Genomic DNA, 18,857 nt, shown 5'->3' with positions numbered 1-18,857 from the left:
AGCACTGAAACAATGCTATATAGGGCGACAGCTGGCACAAATCCAATTTTCTCTCTTTTCTAGTTGTATTGAGGAATTAAACACTGCTTCCTCATATCTAACATCAACTTTTTTTAGAAACAGTGACCTCATAGCATTTTGGTTTAAATAATAAACATTAACTATTCTATTAAATACTCTGTGTTTTCTCTCAGTTTTCCTAGGGTCTCTGCTATATTGAAAGCAAATCGTCGGGTTAGTTTTAGTCCCTTTTCCATGCCTACTGAGCACCTCTTTTCTTACATCACTGTGCAATCTCATATCGCCTCTACTTTACTGTTGTGGACAGAGATTTTAAAAGTTGAACACTGGAGCAAAAGTCCCTTTTTAGGTTTTCCAATCCCCTGCTGAGGCCTTTAAGAATGGCAATGATTACTCATGTTTTAGCCCTTTGCAGCTTTCTCTGCATCTTGGTGTGACTGCATTATTTATCTAGCTTGCCAATTTTAGGATCTGTCAAGCTTCAATTAAATTCGTGCAAGCTTTTGAGTTTTAAAGGTGTACCAGTGTTGACTCCCCTTTTGTTGCCCTGCCCTATCAAGGCCTGGACTGTACCAGTGAACTAAAGGTCTGTTATAATCCTCTTTCCTGTAATATAATTTTTTACTTTTAGCATAATTAACTCTTTAAGTAGCAGCCTTTATTTATTGATATTAATACTCTTCCAATAATAATATTCCGTACCACATTGGTGTCAGAACAAGTTTAGGGTAAGAAGGAGTAATGCTTGGGTTTATTTTTTAGATTCTGTCAGCACGGATAGGCATGGAAACCAAAAACTACGTAATATTTTGACATGGACCTCGCTGATGCGTCAAGTAAAAACAAACTTTAAAACTTTGCTTTGAGAGATAGAGACCTCCCAAGAAAACTGGTTCCCTATACGTAGTGTACATTGAATATATTATTTTGTATTGCTGTATTAAACTTCCAAGGTTAAATCAAACCCATTTGTCTTTTATTTTATCTTTTGCTTGACTAACTAAGGTAATAGTGACACCCAATGGACACCTATTACCAAATGCTTTAAATTTGTCATGTAAATTAAAAGCATTGAAGCTTCTTTGACAAAACAAACTGTAGATTTATCATGAAGGAAAAATGAAACAGCAATCAAAACTTGTTTGTCAAATTAGCATGGTTTTATAAGGTGCATAATCGTACACACTGAGACTGTTATGTTTTAGCATGCTGAATCAAGTAATTCAAGCCGACACTATATGACGTTTAAATTCGCCATTATTGGCAAGGTTGAGGATGTTACAGACAAAGGCAAGGCAGGCAGGTCCTGGAGAAGAGTGGGACTGAGTCCGACGGTAAATGCAGAGTTAAACTTGCACCAGACTAGCCAACTTCGCCAGGCTAGACTTCAGTTTGGAGAGAAGGTCAGACGCAACTTTCAGCTGCAGTCATGAAGGTCAGACGTGGCCTACAGCTGCCCAGAAGGTCAGATGTGGCCTGCAGCTACCAAGGTGGTTGTAACCAGAAACTGCTAAGTTTCCAAGAAGGGTGAATTGCAGAAACCAGAAGATTAGCAAACCTCTAGAAACACATACAAGCAGGGGGATTGGTTTACATTCTGGCAGCAAGTGGAGAGTGACGCAGGTGGACAAAGACAGCAGCTGGAACTAGTTAAGCTACTGACTGGTGGCTGCAGAGTGATTAAAGGGAAATGCACCCTAGAGTGGGAGTAATTAGTCCAAAACCAAAACACAACAATCAAAGCATAACAGAGACATTTCACTGCTCTGCCATTAAGGCACCTTACTTGTAAGAAAAAAAATAATCCAGTTTTTTTTTTTTGCAACTTCTATGTTGAGAAAGTATATACGTATATTAATTCCATTCCAATTAATGCAGAAGAGATGAAACAACATTTAAGTCTTTTGGATTTTTTGTGTTTTACTTTAGAAGATGTCTGGGTGACTGGTTTAGAGATGTACAGGGCGACAGTGGCGTTGGATGTAGGAGGGTTGACGGTTCAAGCCCTGACTCCGACTTTCGGTGTCGTTGTGTCCTTGGGCAAGACCTGCATTGTCTACTGATGGTGGTCAGAGGGCCCGGTGGTGCCAGTGTACGGCAGCCCTGCTTCTGTCAGTGAGCCCCAGGGCAGCTGTGGCTACAATGTAGCTTGCCACCATCAGTGTGTGAGTGTGTGTGTGAATGGGTGAATGAATGTAGTGTAAAGCGCTTTGGTCAAGTCTCCTAACTTGAATAAAGGTGCTATATAAGTACATGCCATTTACCATGTGCATCATAAAAATAAAATTTGGCTTATAAATGCTGAGCACCAGGCATGGTGTGTGCAGTTAAATGAGTAAAGAAGCAAAACACTATATGATATACTGATCATATATATATATATATATATATATATATATATATATATATATATATATATATATATATATATATATATATATATTATGGATTGATTTACAAAGGTTTTGCTTTCGGTCTTCTTCTCCCAAGGTCATGGTTGAAACTCACATACATTTCCAAGTTGCATAAGAGCGGAAAATATTTAGCTTGTTTGATTTGGTTGAAAGCTTCTCAAAGCAGTGAGTGCCGAACAGCAAGTTTAGCATGTAATAGGTGAGGTTTTTGCTGCTATGCGCTGAAATGTGAAACTCAGCACATTAGTAAATGTCAAAAAATATGCAAAGCAAGTATGAAGTGGTAGGCAGAAATAAACCTACTTCTTTAGAAACATGACAAATCACACACTGACGCACTTGAGTACCTAGCAGATAACAACACCTCAATTAAATCAGTAAATACAGTTCAGCTGTTATAATAAAACATTATTATAACAAAGTTCAGAGAGATTTCAAAATTTTATTTAGTGGAGGTAACAGTTAAACTTATATTAAAAAATTGACCAACACTGGGCCAACAACCAATTGTTTCGGAAAATCTGCAAAATACAAAAGTATTGATAACAGTCCAAAAGCTTTGGTAGCTTTCAAGGAGAAAAACAACAAGGTCTGTCTAAAAAAAATTTGTGATGCAAGGCTTTTTTTAAGGATAGGGTTCAAGGGGAACAAAGAATAGAAAGGTGATCATCACTGAATCAACACAAAACAGACATTTCATATGTTGCACATAGTAATGAACCAACCTGATTGTCAGGAAAGCTTTGATGGGGAACAGGAAAATCTATCTAAAGAGGCCTGCTTCACATTTTAAACTGAGTGGCATGTCAGTTTTCAAAATGTTGTTTCTGACACCAACAATTCCCACCCTTAAGGTATTGTTTGTTAAAATGTTTGCACATACAAGTGACGTTTACAGCCTTTTTATGTTAAACAGCCACTGTGCAACCTAGTGAACACTCCAAATGGATCAAGGCTGAAAATACAGGATGGAAGAAACATACAAGCTGATCTAGTTTCTTCTAGTAAAGAAACGAAACCAAGAAGGATGTTGTTAATAATAAAACACGTTGAAGGAGAGGTATGTTATTTGTTTAGAACCATGAGTGCCTTGAATAACAGGCTTTTCAAGGTAGATTACAGGAAGCATATGCAAGACCAACAGTGATGACCATGTTAAAATATGTTAAAATAAAAAAAGGTAGGCTTTTGTAGAAATGAAAACCCAGTACATTGTGGTAAACGTGCAGGTTTTAAATCCTCATTGAAAACATCAACAGTTTATAACATCTTAGGGTTTCAATGTATTTGCTAAAACTTAGGCTTAGCTCCTCATGCTTGGAGGTATGTTTCCAAAAGTGGAATTAAAAAATTCAAGATGAGAAAACGCAAAGCTTGAACCAGTGTGATGAGTGATCCTGGTTTTGTCTGTTTTATAAAGGCCAAACCAAGCCCAATGGGCTCTACGCTTAACTCTGTTACTTTCTGACTTTCTTCACATCAGGAATAATAATTTCTTCCAGTAAGAGTTAAAACGAGAGAGCTGCCTTAAATTCAGGTGTTGTGCATAAACCACATTGGTACGACTATGTTAAGTCAAGTGTAAATTATCAAGCTAAATTAAGGTCTGCAGCTTTTCTTGAGAGAAAATGAGGTTGATCACAGATTCATTGAAAACATTAGTGGAATGACTAAATAAGGTTAGGATAATTATCATTAATGATGTGTGAGTTTATTACACCTTAATTAGCTGCCTGTTGCGTGTTAGAACTGATTTTTTCCCCCAGTAGTCCATCTAATTAGACCAGTTCCTCGGTCCAGGTATATACAGTTATAATCTTAATATTGTACGTGGCAAAGATTTGGGAATGGAATGAGAGCGGTTTCCTAAACCGAAGAACAAAGTGTAATACAGTGGAATCCACTTATAGTGGTCACGGATATAGTAATGAGCCGCTTATAGTGTTCAAAAGGCTTGGGACAGAATCATTTCTATACAAATGCTGTTTAAATAATTCATTTATAGCAATTAAGAAATCCCCTTATAGTGTTCATTTTTGGCCATTATATGAATGTAAACATGTGCAAAAATAATTTTAAAATTACGTGTAGCCTAGTTATTTTATTTTTTACTCCCATAATTCCTTTCTGGGCATCTCCTTCTGCCTAGCTAGCAAACGTAAAAAGTTGATGACCAGGCAGGTAGAACTAGTTTGCAAGCCATGACTGGAACAAGGTCATGATTTTCTATTAATGAAAAACGTAGTCTCCTCGAGGCATATGATGAGTTGCCAAAACAAACCAACGAGATGCTGCGGCAAAGCTTGGCATTTCTCAGGCTACCTTGTGTAATAATACGTGTGTCATGGGCGTAGGTTTGCATAGGGACCATAGGGACATGTCCCTACCAAAGTTTTGAACCGACCTAATTGTCCCTACCAATAATTGGATGTGAGCAACATGTTTATAATTTACACCAGTAGTTGTTGCAGCAGTGGCTTCTGTTCCTCTCGCAGCTCCTCTGCCTGGTCTCTCCTGTCTCTTTCATGTAGCAGCGCATGGAACTGTGCTGCGCTGTTTAACTCCACTCTCATTGGTTGTTCTGCCTTAAGTTCCGCCTTCTCTCTCTCTGATTGGTTGATTTCTAGTCCGCGTGTGCTTGGAGCACAACATTGAAAATGTATTCACACTAGAATGCAGCGGTTATTACAATTAATATTAGGCTACAAAACTAGTCCCAATAAAAAAAAAAAAAATGAATATCATGTAGACTAAAAAACAAAAATCTTTTTTTTTTCTTTTATAAAACGAAATATTCTGAGTCAGCCAGGAGTTCTGAAGACTGCTGGAAAAATGGGCAAATTAAGGCTGTAAGCCATGGCAGGATAATTCTCCCATACACAGCCAACTAAAAAAGAAAATGTGAGGGTTTCCGTTTTACCGATATTAAGTTGATATAAGGCTCGGGCACATGACGTCACACGTTGCGCGGCAGCCATATTGAAAGCTGGTCAGCCCATTGTTTACACTTCGACTTCGCGCCTGTAAGGACTTGCTTTCTTCTGCTAGTAGTTTGCTTAGTTTTTTGCCGTTTCATCTTACCTCTGCTGTCGTTATGGTCACCCGTTGCTGTGTCGTAGGGTGTAGTAGCGCAAGCTGTGACTGGACGGGGAAAAAAATCCCAAATGGATTGTCTTTTTACCGTTTTCCAACCTGGAGGCGTCTCAATGGAAAACAAATGTCCTCCATAACAAAGAGTCGCCGGCTAGCATGGGTCGCTGCTGTAAGACGGCCAAATATAACTTTCAACTCAATCCCAGTGTCCATGAGAGTGTGTTCCCGGCATTTTCATTCTGGTAAGTTACAGAACATACTTACCTTGGCTCTGATGACTGTGTTCTCATTCGGTTTGATTACTTCCATGTCGTGAACTTTTCCATCTGTCAGCTGTTTGTAAGCCTCTAGCGACTTGTAGCAGCGAAATTCTTCATGTGTGTAGGCACTGACGCCACACACTAGATAGGAAAATATGTCCTCCCTCGCAAACGGCGGTAGAAATTCTTCCCCAACGCACCACTCCTTGCTTGCTACTTCGTAGGGATCAAGTCCGTTTATGAAACCCATCTTTTGCAGATAACGGTCCCTGGCTTCCCTCTGCAGTGTGTCTCGGTATATTCCGCATCCTTTCTTCGCTTTTAACATAACTGTTTACTCGTCTTTGTGCTTTCTCTGTGCTGTTTTAGGTCTTTGTTTACCGTAGCAACTAGCTGCCAATATGGCGGCGTACCCAGAATGCAACGCGCTGTGCCCGAGCCTTATTACTGTTTTCATTTTTTTGTTTTTATTTTTACAATTTTGATATAATAACTGATCTAAGTGGGTTGCTCTGTGGGGAAAGGCACATTTTACATTTATATTACTGTATGTTTTAAAGTCTCTATACTCCAGTTAATGATGGAATCACTTACTAAATTAGTTGACGATTATTGAAATAATCAATTAATATGATTCATTTTTTTCAGCCCCAGATAAAATACATGAAATGGGCTACACAGAGTAACTACAGTCCAGATGTTCAACTTTTATAGTGAAGTTAATATTTTAATGAATGTATTATCTTGCTTGATACAGAGAGAGAATAGTAGGTACAAATATTAGAGTGGGGTTTAACTCACTATCTATATCTATATCTATATCTTCAAAAGAATATACTGTATTTACCTTCTCTCTTAGTGGTTCAAATGAAACCGTTTTCAAAGTGGAAAACATTCCTAATCCCACATTCATCAGAGCCGGTGATACTTCAAACATTGATAAACAGCATCTAATGAGTGTAGAGCTTATAACTTTTTTATTAATGGAGCAAAATGTTGCTTTTCTCTTTTAACAATGAATTCCTCTTATCAGTACAGATGCTCACATCCAGCATAAAAAAGGGCATGCATATTGCATAGCACCAATGACACCAGACCAATAGTGTCCCTACCAAAGTTCAAATCAAACCTACGCCCTTGACGTGTGTAATAAGTGGATCGAAAGTGATGACAGCACTTAGGTGTCAGACCACATGCAGATGATGGCATCATCTCTGAGGTACAAGAGCGCTTTGGTGCGGCTACCAGTGTTGCGCTCAGTGAGGAGGGGGAGGAGGATGATGATGTGGAGACTGTTGTCCCTTCCAGAGCTGAGATGAGGAATGCAGTTTGCATTTTAAAGACAGGTCTCCTGCATGTAGGTTTCAAAAACTTTGACCTTCTACACCATTTTGAAAAAGTAGTGAACTCCATGTTGGACAACACTCTGATCCAGGGAACCATGGATAAATATGTGAAGTGATTTCTTAATTTGGTGCAGCAGAAAACAGACGTAGGCTAGCTTTTATTTTCTGTAGCCTATGCAGTTACCTTCTATGTTGTTCTATGAAAACGTTTGTTTCAAACGTCAGACTTGTTAAAAATAATGCACCGGCGGCACCAGGCTACCAGAGTTATGTCTGCGCACAGAGCATTATACTGTAATTAAAGTTGCATGGTACTGTAATAAAATTCAGTAAATGCAGAAGATATCTGTTTCATTTAATTTTTCTCATGAAAAACCACATAAATGGCATTTAGATCATATTCTGCATAAAAATAAAGTGAAATAACGGTAAATTTGAATATAGTAATCAACGTGTCGTGTTCAAATTGGCTCTGGACCAACATGATCACTATAAGCGGATTCCACTATATTTTGACAAGGCTGGAGCCATGAATGTGTCCTCATCTGCAAACATATATGATGTAAAATGAGTTGTAGACTGGAGTTGTATAAGATACTTATTTAACTGTTAATCGTGGCCAGTTCCCGAGAAGTGAGCTTGGTTGGTAAGCAGCTGCCTTCTGTAACCCTAAGCAACTTCTCTGATCTGAGTAAGATTACAATTTGTATAAAAAAAATCATTTTTCATGTCTCATGGCTATTTAATACATATACTGTAAGTTATGACGTGTTATTTAAAGAGTTTTTCCGAGTGATCTCTTTTCAAGAAAACAAACTGAACACAAAGCTTACTTTGAACAATACCTAAACAGCACATAACACATTTCCTAACTATTTGTTTTAACTGAATAATTTAAGGAGGTACTTGTCAGTGCTCTCAAACGAACAACTATTATATTGAAAATTAAGGGTGGAAGCTAGCATTGTAACATGCAGATCTTACACAACACAATCCTAGATTTGAATGAATTAAATTTTTATATTTTTTCATATTTTTTATATATTTTTATATATTTCTTAATATCATATATTTTCATTGAATATTTGTTTTGTTCAAAATGTAATTTGACAACAAAATCCCACAGAAATCGTCAATTAAAATATATCATTTATTAATTAATTGAGGCCTGGGTTTGGAGTCACACAAAATAAAAAGTGGAAAAAAAACACATTACAGGCTGATCTAATGTCCATAAAACAGGTAAACCGGATTTAGGTCTTGCTAATGGACAGGCTCACCCTCCCAGTAGCAAGACCCTCTCACAAGGGGGCTCAGGATATCATCTCGGTAGCTAATGGCACTCATGCTACCTCTGGCGAGCACATGGAGGGCTGTGCAGCTCTCCAATGAAATGCCACCACATATTACTGACACACAGCTTAACCAGTCATGCTGAAGGATATTGCAGGCAGAAGATTGCTCCCCATGGTGTCTCCAGATTTTGTCATGTTTTTCACATGTGCTCAGTGTAAATCTGTTTTCATCTATGAAGAGGACAGGGCGGCAGTGGTAAATTTGCTAATCCTGTTTTTTTCTGGCAAATGCTAAGCACCCTGCACTGTGTTAGGCTTTGTGCACAATCCCAATCTGTGGACGTCGGGCCCTCATTCCATCCTCATGGAGTGTCTAAGTGTCAGTACAGACACAAGCACATTTGTGGCCTGCAGGAGGTCATTTAGCAAGGATCTGGCAGAGAGAAGGTGGAGGTAGCAGTCCTGCTATTGAGTGGTTTTGCCCTCCTAGGGCCTCCTCCACTTCTTCCAGTGTACTGGCCTGTCTCCTAATAGCACCTCCAGCTTCTGGACACAATGCTGACAGACACAGCAAATCTTCTTTCCACAGCTCTCATTGATGTGCCATCCAGGATGAGCTGCACCACCTGAGACAGTTGTGTAGGCTCTAGAGTCTGTCTCATGACCAAGACAAGCCGGAAGGTATACTGTAGATACAAAGAAGTGGTCTGCAGTCCCCACATGCAGAACCAGTCCTTTATTGAGTGTCTTTCTAATTGCTAATCATTTCCACCTGTTATCTATTCCATTTGCACAACAGCATGTACAATTTAGTGTCAGTCAGTGTTGCTTCCTAAGTTTGATTTAATAGAAGTTTGATTTGTTTGTAGTTCTACTGTGTTCTTAACATGTTAATTTTTTTTTTAGCTAAGTATTACTCTTGATCTGGCATTTGGCTTAAGTCTTTGACTTAAATGCGAATGACTCTCGTTCAAACATCGGATAGATCATCAATGGCATCAGGCATAAAAACGTCAAGCAGTGTTGTGAGGGGGAGTGGCGGCCTAGTGGTTGGGGCATAGAGATTGGACTCCAGAGGTTCTGATTTCGAGCCCTATCGTATCTGAGCCTACTGTACGATAGCAGCCCACTGCTCCCCTAGGGGATGGGTTAAATGCAGAGGTAAATTTATTCAATGGGAGATCAGTAAAGTTAAATTATATTTATATTATACAATATAATCTAAAATAATTTTGTTGTTTTGTTTTACCTTGCACTTCGGTTACTGTGTGCACACATGCAGAAAATGGAAGGTATTTTCAAACCCCTGGTTTTCAATGCGGAGCTAAATGGGGACCCAGCAGTCTGTACAGGTAGAAGATGCCATTTCCGGAAAAGTAGTTGAGAAAAACTAAAATATGGACACATCATTGTAAAGGAAGAATCATGTTTTCTTTATGAAAAAAATAACATACCTTAACTCTTGTTTCAGAAATTAAAACTATTATGTAGAATTAGCAGTTGCAAAGTGAAATATGGTAATCCATCATAGACCATACATAGTATTTACTAGGCAAAACCAAAACAACAGAAGATGCCTCGGCAATATGCAACATGACATTTTGTCTAATTAACACTGGTTACAAACGGGCATAGATTACATTTTTCAGATGTAAAATAAGGATACAATTGTTTTTATGTTTAGGTTAGACTACAGTATTCATGCCCACCAGCAACATGCTTGTGTTACCCCGGCTATAAAGACTAACTGAGCTTTTGTCTTTGTTTCTTAAGATATGGCTGCACCAATAATAAATTACAGTAGCAGGTACAGTGCATAATAAAGTCATAGCAGAAACTTAAAACAATGTTGTAAGCAGGAGTAAGAGGATTTCACAGACAACCTTACCTGGACTGTAAACACCACCTCACTGGTCAAAAGGGCACAAAAGCTTCCTGTACTTCCTGAGGAGGATAGGAGAACCCACCTGCCCCCACAGATCCTCATGACCTTCTACAGAAGCACAAAAGAGAACATTCTGACCAGCTGTCTCACTGTGTGGTCTAGATGCTGCAGCACCACAGACTGGAAGAAGAGTGTTGAGAACAGCAGAGAAGATCATCTGGGCTCCTCTTCCCTCCATAAAAGACATTTCATCACAGCGGTGCATGTCCCGAGCACCTAACATCATAAATGACCCATCACACCCCCACCATGAACTGTTCTCCCTGCTGTGAATCCAGATGCTCTGTTGTGATGAAGACAGAACTGAGCAAAAGGGCAAGGCTCTCAATTTACTGGTTGGTCTACTGTGGTTTTCCTCTGCCTAATTGTGAGATGAAATATTTTGAGTGTGCCTTTTTTCTGCCCAAATGGAGTGATTGTAGAGAAGTATTGTACCAGTCTCTATGCTAGAATGTTTAAGGTAGGGGTGACAGAAAACAGTTGCCTCCTCACTCTAGACAAGGATGAAGGGAAAGTCATGAGAGATAAAGAATGAGTTCACAGGGCCTCCCTCATGTGTGAACAGAAGAAACCTGTTCTGAAGTGTTTATCTGTCAAATGAAAAATGTATGTCCTTGAGGAAATAAAATTGTTTTTCTCCAATGTTCAAGTGTGAGAAAGTTCTTTATGTAGGGGTGGGATGGTCCCAAGAGAGAGTCAGTGTGTTGAAATTTGTACAGTATAAACGTGTGTGCTGGGCTTGCCCCAGTCAGAGCTCTGTCTCTTCGTTTGCGGATGTAAAATACATTTGAACCTTTCTTGCAACAATCGCCTCTGTCATTTTCTCCACAACTTCATAATACCCTAACCTATGATCATGAAGTCTGTATAATGAGAGAATAAACTAGACCCTGGATACCAGTGGCTTTAACCGCAGGGTGGGCAGGCACTAGGTTAGAGATAGGACGAGGAGTGAGAGGCTCAGAGCAGAGCCGCTTCTCCTCCACATCGAGAGGAGTCAGCTGAGGTGGCTCTGACATCTTTTTCCGATGTATTTTGGTTGGGCCAGCATAACAGGGACATTCACATATGCCATCAGTATGATTTAAAACAATTCCTGTTTTTAAGTGCATTCAGAAACCTACAGAAATGAAAACAGCCACACCTAATTCACCTGAGCATAAGTTCCTGTAATCAAAGGCAAACAATATTTGAAAGAGGTGTGTAGTTTCCTTTAAATCGAAACTATTTCTTACGAAGCTCCGAACATACTGTTGTCATAAACATGTTGAATATCCATGACGTCTTTTGGTTAAGTATAACAAAGTTATCAAGCATAAAAAAAAGACAATTTGGTAAAAGGTCTACTTGGGTATCGAGTAACTATTAATTTCATCTGATGTGTTATTCAAAAAATATGTAATAAAGTTTACCAAAAATATACATTAATAAGATACAGAAGAAACCCTTCTCTAATTTTTCTTTTTTGAAATAAAACCCATGATATCATTATTTAAAGGGGGTAATGTATATTTTCCTAATATATATTGACTTAATATCCCGATTTCTCCATGGATGGAAAAAAACAGCAAAAAAGCAAATCTTGTGTTCATATGATGTCTTACATGCACATGTCTATTGCTCAAGTGCATTTTTGGTTATAATAAGTCATTTCTACATTCAGTGAAGTCACCCATGATGGGTAGAGTAGCCTGATATTTTACTAAACTAGGAGTAAGAAATCTTTACAATGTTATTACTCAAATAATATTTTTATTAATTTGGACCTAACTATGTATTTGTAATAAGGTTGGGATTGGATCAGGAGTGGAAAAAATGCAGATCCTGTAGCTGTAATAACAAATGGATACAACCAAAATGTGTTGAATAAAATGTATGAATGCACATCAAGTGCAATTTCCTATAATGATAGGAAGGATATGACAGAGAAACACTGTTTGTTGCTGACCATGCTAGTCAATATATGACCATCTTCACTGTGTCACAAAGCTCAGATCATCTCCCGCTGGTACCATGAACACGTGATAAGGTTACTGCTTTTAGATGAACTCAGCTGTCACCAGATCTCAATCTAAGTAAATACATGGAATGTGGAGGAGTGTGAGATTTTATCATGAGAATAATAAACAGCAACCCTTTAATGTATCATTTCAGTGAGATCTAAACTCTCTAAGATTTTTTTAGATACCTGGTTTGATCTATTTCACAAAAAAGGGGGAAATAATGGAAATAGTAAAGCCAAAGGAGTAACTAAGGGCACCATGTAGGCTGTGATTGTAGCAAAACACACTTTTAGTAATTTAAGAATACCTCTTTGAAGGTATTCCTAAATTATTAGCGTAAGTCGTGTTTTGTGTTTTATTTTTCTGGTTTGCTTTCTTTTTCCAGTGTTTTCTTTTAAACAGCACATCCAGTTTGACTGGAATCACAGGATGGAGGTGAATCAGCAGGAAGAGGCTTTCCCATGTGAAACCCATTAACGATAGGTCAACTGACCATGGAATGGTGTTATATTCCAGTTAATCCTCAAAACAGTGAAGCCAGCTTATAATGTTTGTATGTTTGACAAAGTTGTCCTATTACTTTCCTTTCACTAACCAGGAACCATTTGTAGTTAAGTAGCAGCTGTGCCTTAATAACAAAGCTTCTGTATTGTTGTTGGAAATAAGAGTGCTGGACATTACAGTATTTCTATAATTGTCGCAAAACAAATGCGAGCATGCGGATACGTGTTCAACTTCTGAGAAAAAAGTAAATGTTGTTAGTAATTGTTGCTATAAGCTCACTGCTCATTGTTCTTGAAATGGTATGCAAAGACAAACACTTCAGAGACTGTTATCAGATTATAAAGTGATAGTGCTGGAGCAGACGGTTTTAAATCTATCTGGGTCAACTTCTACCTTTCTGTAAAACTATCATTACAATTTTTTTTGGTGTTTTTAATTTTTGAATATCACAAATATGAATGAACTTCAAAAATATTGGATTTCAAACAGCTTGAAGTCCTAAAAAATGAAACTCAAATTGAAAAGGTTAAAGGTCTATGTTTTTTTTTTTTACCTGTCTGAAGATAATAAAAAAAAAAAAAACTTTTTTCCCCCCCAGCTTCAAAAAGCATTTAAGCCTTGAGTGCAGAATAGTTTAAAATATTTCTTACGGTCATTATTTATTAAAGAAATAAAACAGCCATTCATTGCTACACGTGAACTTCACTGAACTCAACAACAGGTGTGGCTACATCTATAAAAGCATTCTTTTAGACTTAGTTTTGGTGGGCAGGCTTTAACTCACTGCCAAGTTGTTCAGACCTCAGCAATAACCTTAGAGAAAGGTGAAAATGTAATTTGCAAACAATCTTAGTTTTTCCATCTACAGTGAGGAATATTATTTACAAGACAGATACACATAAGACTGATGCCAAGTTTTAACAGGCATGCATGTACCAGAAAAATCAAGCACAAAAAAAATCATAGCATATGCTGCTGACATAGAGGGAAAAAAATTCAGGAAACTCCATCTCAGACTGTGCAGGTTTTAAAGCTAATGTTCAGGACATAATATATTGACTAAACAAGTAGAGCTTGTTTTGAGGGTTCTTTGGACAAAAGTAAAACATAAAAAAATGTTTTACAAAACATAGACAGAGATTTGGCATAGTTCTTCATACAAACTTAAAGCTTGGCACCAAAAGGGCAAAGATTTGGGCTAGTTTTTCAAAACCTGGGTTCTTTGAAGCCACTGAGAAAACCATCAACTCCTCTGTGTTTTTTTTTTACAAAATATTCTTAAGTCCTATAAATACCTAATTGGATTCTGTAGACACCTCTGAATTTGTCACTTTTTAGACAAAATCTAGGCAGACCTAGGTAGCCACAACTTTTTCCACTCGTTTCAGAGAAATAAAACAACATTAAAAAGAAATATAATGTGCATATCTATATCTGCATTTTCACTTTGTATTGCATGCTATGTTTTGCTAAAGTTGTTTTACAACAAAGGGCGTCAACCGCACACAGTTGAAACTCCTCCTATTTGATGATGCAGTACAGGGTGTAAACACTGTGCATCAGAAATACAGAGCGGTAAATTACTTTATTTATTTGGCGGAGACATCAACCTCAATCTGCCTGCTACCACAATATCCAATAGTTGTTTTTTGGTCCAATCAACAGCTAGATACATGTGATTGCCCCCTGAAAACCTGCAAAGATAAGCCACAACAGACAATGGACAATTAATGTTTAACTATGCTGTACTCTGAGAGCTGACTTGATGTGCTCCAAACTTTGCTTGAAAACTTTATTCAGCTGAACACTGAGCTCAGACTGCATCTTTTCTTATGGCCACAAGAAGGCACACTTTCATTAAATCTGGTCACCACCTTATTTAAAAAAAAACTACATTAATTATCTTTTTAATAAAATAGCCTATTTATTACAGACACACTTCACAGAGTTTTAAAGTGAAACAGAGCTTTAAAAGCTGATCTAAGAAACTGTTTCATACTGTAAGAATTTAAAGAGAAAATGTGGGTGTGTGAAAAAACTGTTTTAGTAGTTTGTCAAAGCACACAGAGTATTACAGTATGACAAGAAGGTCCAGACTTGAGAGAACACCTCAGTCTAAAAGATATGGTGGCAGCATACAGGAGGGTTTCTGCCTCAGTGTTGGCTGCAGAGCTTATCTCTTTATGCAGACACACCAAACGGCCATTAATCCTGAATGAAACATAAAGGAGTATGAGACCAGGAACTATGGATAGGTTCTCCTGATGCTGCTTTGTGTGGTTTTGTCTGCCTGAAAGCTTTTATTGATGAAAAAAGTCTCATTCTATGAATTTAAGTTTTAACAGGAAGAAAATGGCTTCTTTAGCTATTTTCAGTATTTTTGTAATTCGATTTGATAAATATTTTATACAGTGCTCTGCATAAGCTTTTTTTTTTTACTGGGAAATACGCATGAATATATATACATTTCTGAGTATCTCAAAATTTAAGGTTACTTTAAGAAATGAAGAACTGTGGTTGTGGTCCATTTATGTTTAAAGTTTTATCAAATTCCACCAAAGTATTTCTAAATATTTTAATCTTAAATAGCTTTTGCAGATCTGAGATTCCTTTTCTATTGTGTTTGATTAAGAATATACAACAGCATACAGATATGTATAAACAGACATCACTGGCATAACTATTATAATAGTATTAGAATTAATTATATATTTAAATTTTCTTTCTTTGGGCTGACTGATAATTTAACAGTTTAAAGACTTTAGGTAATGTAAGATCTGTGCTCATGAGTATAGTCTGACAATATTTGGCTTAAGTTACAGGATAGTGTTAGCCGACTATGATTCATTATTTGATAATAAACTGTCTCAACTGGAAAAGCAATGATCTTAAAACTGTCTGTAACTAAATTCCCAATCTGCAGCAGGCTATTTTTCAGAATATTATACTGTAAATCTATCTGAGTCTATTTAATCACACTGTCTGCTTTTATAAAAATCGCAAATCTTAAACCTATCATCAGGGACTTTACTTCAACTTTTTTATTAAGTTTATGTCAGACATAACTGGTGCTTGTAACACAATAGTTGATGTTGACTACAGTGGGAAGTAAAGTTTCAAAAGCTTGTAAGTTGATGGATGTGTAACTACTTCCAGCAGATGGCAACGCAGTGCTACAATGAAAAAACATCTCTTCAGCTTCAAAAAGAATTAAAAAAAAATTCTGTTGGATTAAGCACAATTTTTGTATCTATTGGCTATTTTTGCAAAACTCTATACACAAATAAGAAAACCTTTCACCAAATCAGCAAAATTGTAGTTCTCTTGCAAACGCTAATAAATCTTGCTTAACTCTTCAAATCTTCATAAAAAAAATTTTTTTTGTATCAAACAGGTAACACCAGCCATCATATTAGTAAGCACTCAATGTGCCAACTACACACTGATATCATAAATAAAAACACATCTGGGATCCAAACTTCAAGTATTGATGTTTATTTACTCACATCAAAACAAACAATATATATATATTTTTTTTCCAAGTCAAAACACAAAATTACTGAGAAAAAACAAACAAACATTGGGTCTTCTCTCTGGGTCAGGCGACAAGATTTTATCCACATGCAATGTCCTATTATCCAAGGCACCAGGGAAAATATCTCCTGGAGTCCTGTATTCAGGCCAAACATGATGCCTAGTCAATATCCCCACATGTCTGCTTCGTTGTGTTAAAAGGGCTATGCATTGATGGGGATGGCCATCATACACCTTCCAGCGCCAGGCAGAGAAGAACTCTTCAATTCAATTCAGTTTATTTATAGAGTGCCAATTCACAATACATGTCATCTCAAGGTATTTACAGAGACAATTTAACCAGATCCTACAGTCAGATTGGTTCAAAGTTTTCTATCTAAGGAAAGCTAGTTGATTGCATCGACTCATTGACTTTAAGGCGATCCGTCACATAAAGCATGCTTGTAGCGACTATTGAATTCAAGAATGAAGAGTGTGAGGTTGAGTGCAATGTAGAGTAGGTGATCTGTAAACCAGTTTTGGACCAAAGCAGCCCTATGGTAATATGATGACGTAGCTTACCTCCTCTTCCTCTTTCTCCTACTTCTTCAGCTCCATGTCCTCTTCCTCTACCTCCTCTAATTATTACTCTTCTTGCTCCCTCCATTGCAAATGCTGTGAGTGGTTTTGCTATAAGTATTAATAGTTTTATAAATGTGCCCTTGAGTGAAATTGTGTCGGGTGTGATCATCCCCATTGACTTTCAAAGAGAGTTAAATGCCAAAACCTCATCCAACAACGATTTTCTGTTGGATCGGACACAAAATCGTGTATTCTGGGCTTAAGCCTTGGCTGCCCAACTGAAGAGATACGTCAAAGAGATCAAAGCCAGATTAATTAATTAACTGTTTTCCACTGAACCAACTAAGGTATATTCCGAATGGCAGTGTAAAAACACAACAGCTAGCCCAACAAGGCTGGAGACTGAACAATACTGGAAAAGTACCTGGGAGAAAGAAGCCTCACATACCAATCATGCACAGTGGATAAAATACCTAAGAACTGACCCTGTGAACCTCCCTGAAGATCTAGTGAACTTCAGAGTGATAGACCTCTAATGAAGACTCCAAGGTCTAAAGATCTGGACCGCACCAAGCCTAGACATGATCCACACCTACTGGCTAAAGATAGTGACTTCCTTCCATGAATTCCTAGCAGCACAAATAATGACCAGGCTATTAAAGAGTGGGACCCACCCAGAACAGGTGACAGAGGGCAGAATAGTCCTGATAATGATAATATTGTCCGAAGATACCTGTCTCTCCACAATGTGGAAGTACTTCTTAGGCATCATAGCGGCAAAAATAAGCAGGCAAATGGATCAACACATGACAGATGCACATAAAGGCACCATAAGAGCCAAACACTGAATACTGGCTAACAGAACAGTTGCCCGAGACTGTAAGACCAGAAAAACAAACCTTTGTACAGCCTGGGTTGATTACAAGAAAGCCAAGACTCAATGAATCACCTATGAATCCTAGAATGCCTAAAGCTGTACAAGATCAAGAGCATTTTAAGAGCCTTAAATGCAAACTCCACGAGGCTGTTAAAAAAGACACTTGAAGCTAACTTCAAACAACTTGCAAACAGAGAAATGCACCGTTTTGCTGTTTTTCATAGGCCCGAACCCCCTCAGCTAAATAATAAAAAAGACTGCCAATGGGGCCACTAATCATCTGATAGATGATAGACAAAAGCATTTAATTCCTTTGGTCCATTTCTCTGGAACAAACTCCCAGAAGGCTATAAAAGTGCTGAATGCCTTTGAAACCTATTTGTGTACAACTGCCCTTGATTGTTGAAGTTAAACTTTAAAATGAAGTAGCATTAAATATTTTAGTCCAACTGTTTTATTTGTTCCATTGCCTGCCTTTATCATGTTTTTTTACTTTTACTTGCTTATATTCTGCTATTTTTCCTATATTTTAATTAATGTAATAAGAGCATTCTGACCAGCTGCCTCACTGTGTGGTGTGGAGACTACTGCCTCAGACTGGAAGAACGTGAGAACATGCCTAGGAAGAGGCTTCGCAGGATCTGCTGCAGGTCCAACAACTTTTTCCCCACTGCCATCAGACTGTTGAACTCTTGAACTCTAAACTGGACTATATCACACTTTCAACATTATCTTGCTCTACCAACGTTGCTGAACTGTTGATATTTCCTTTTAGATAGGACACAACTCAATGTTCCGGTGAGACGGACCCACACAGAGCTGAGGCCGAACCCCCTCCTCCTCCCTTTCATCATATGAAAACGGGGTCTCACACTCTGTAAACTCCATTAGTAACTGATACTTGTAATGTTCTAAAGTCTGTGCTTTGTTTTTATTTTATTGAGTTCAATGAAATGTTTATTAACAGGAAATAGGAGAAAAGCAAGCAACCAAATAAATCAAAA

The sequence above is a fragment of the Cyprinodon tularosa genome, unplaced genomic scaffold (genome assembly GCF_016077235.1).
Source record: "Cyprinodon tularosa strain WSP-4 unplaced genomic scaffold, ASM1607723v1 ctg416, whole genome shotgun sequence".
Classification (NCBI taxonomy): Eukaryota; Metazoa; Chordata; class Actinopteri; order Cyprinodontiformes; family Cyprinodontidae; genus Cyprinodon; species Cyprinodon tularosa.
This window is presented reverse-complemented; position numbering follows the sequence as displayed.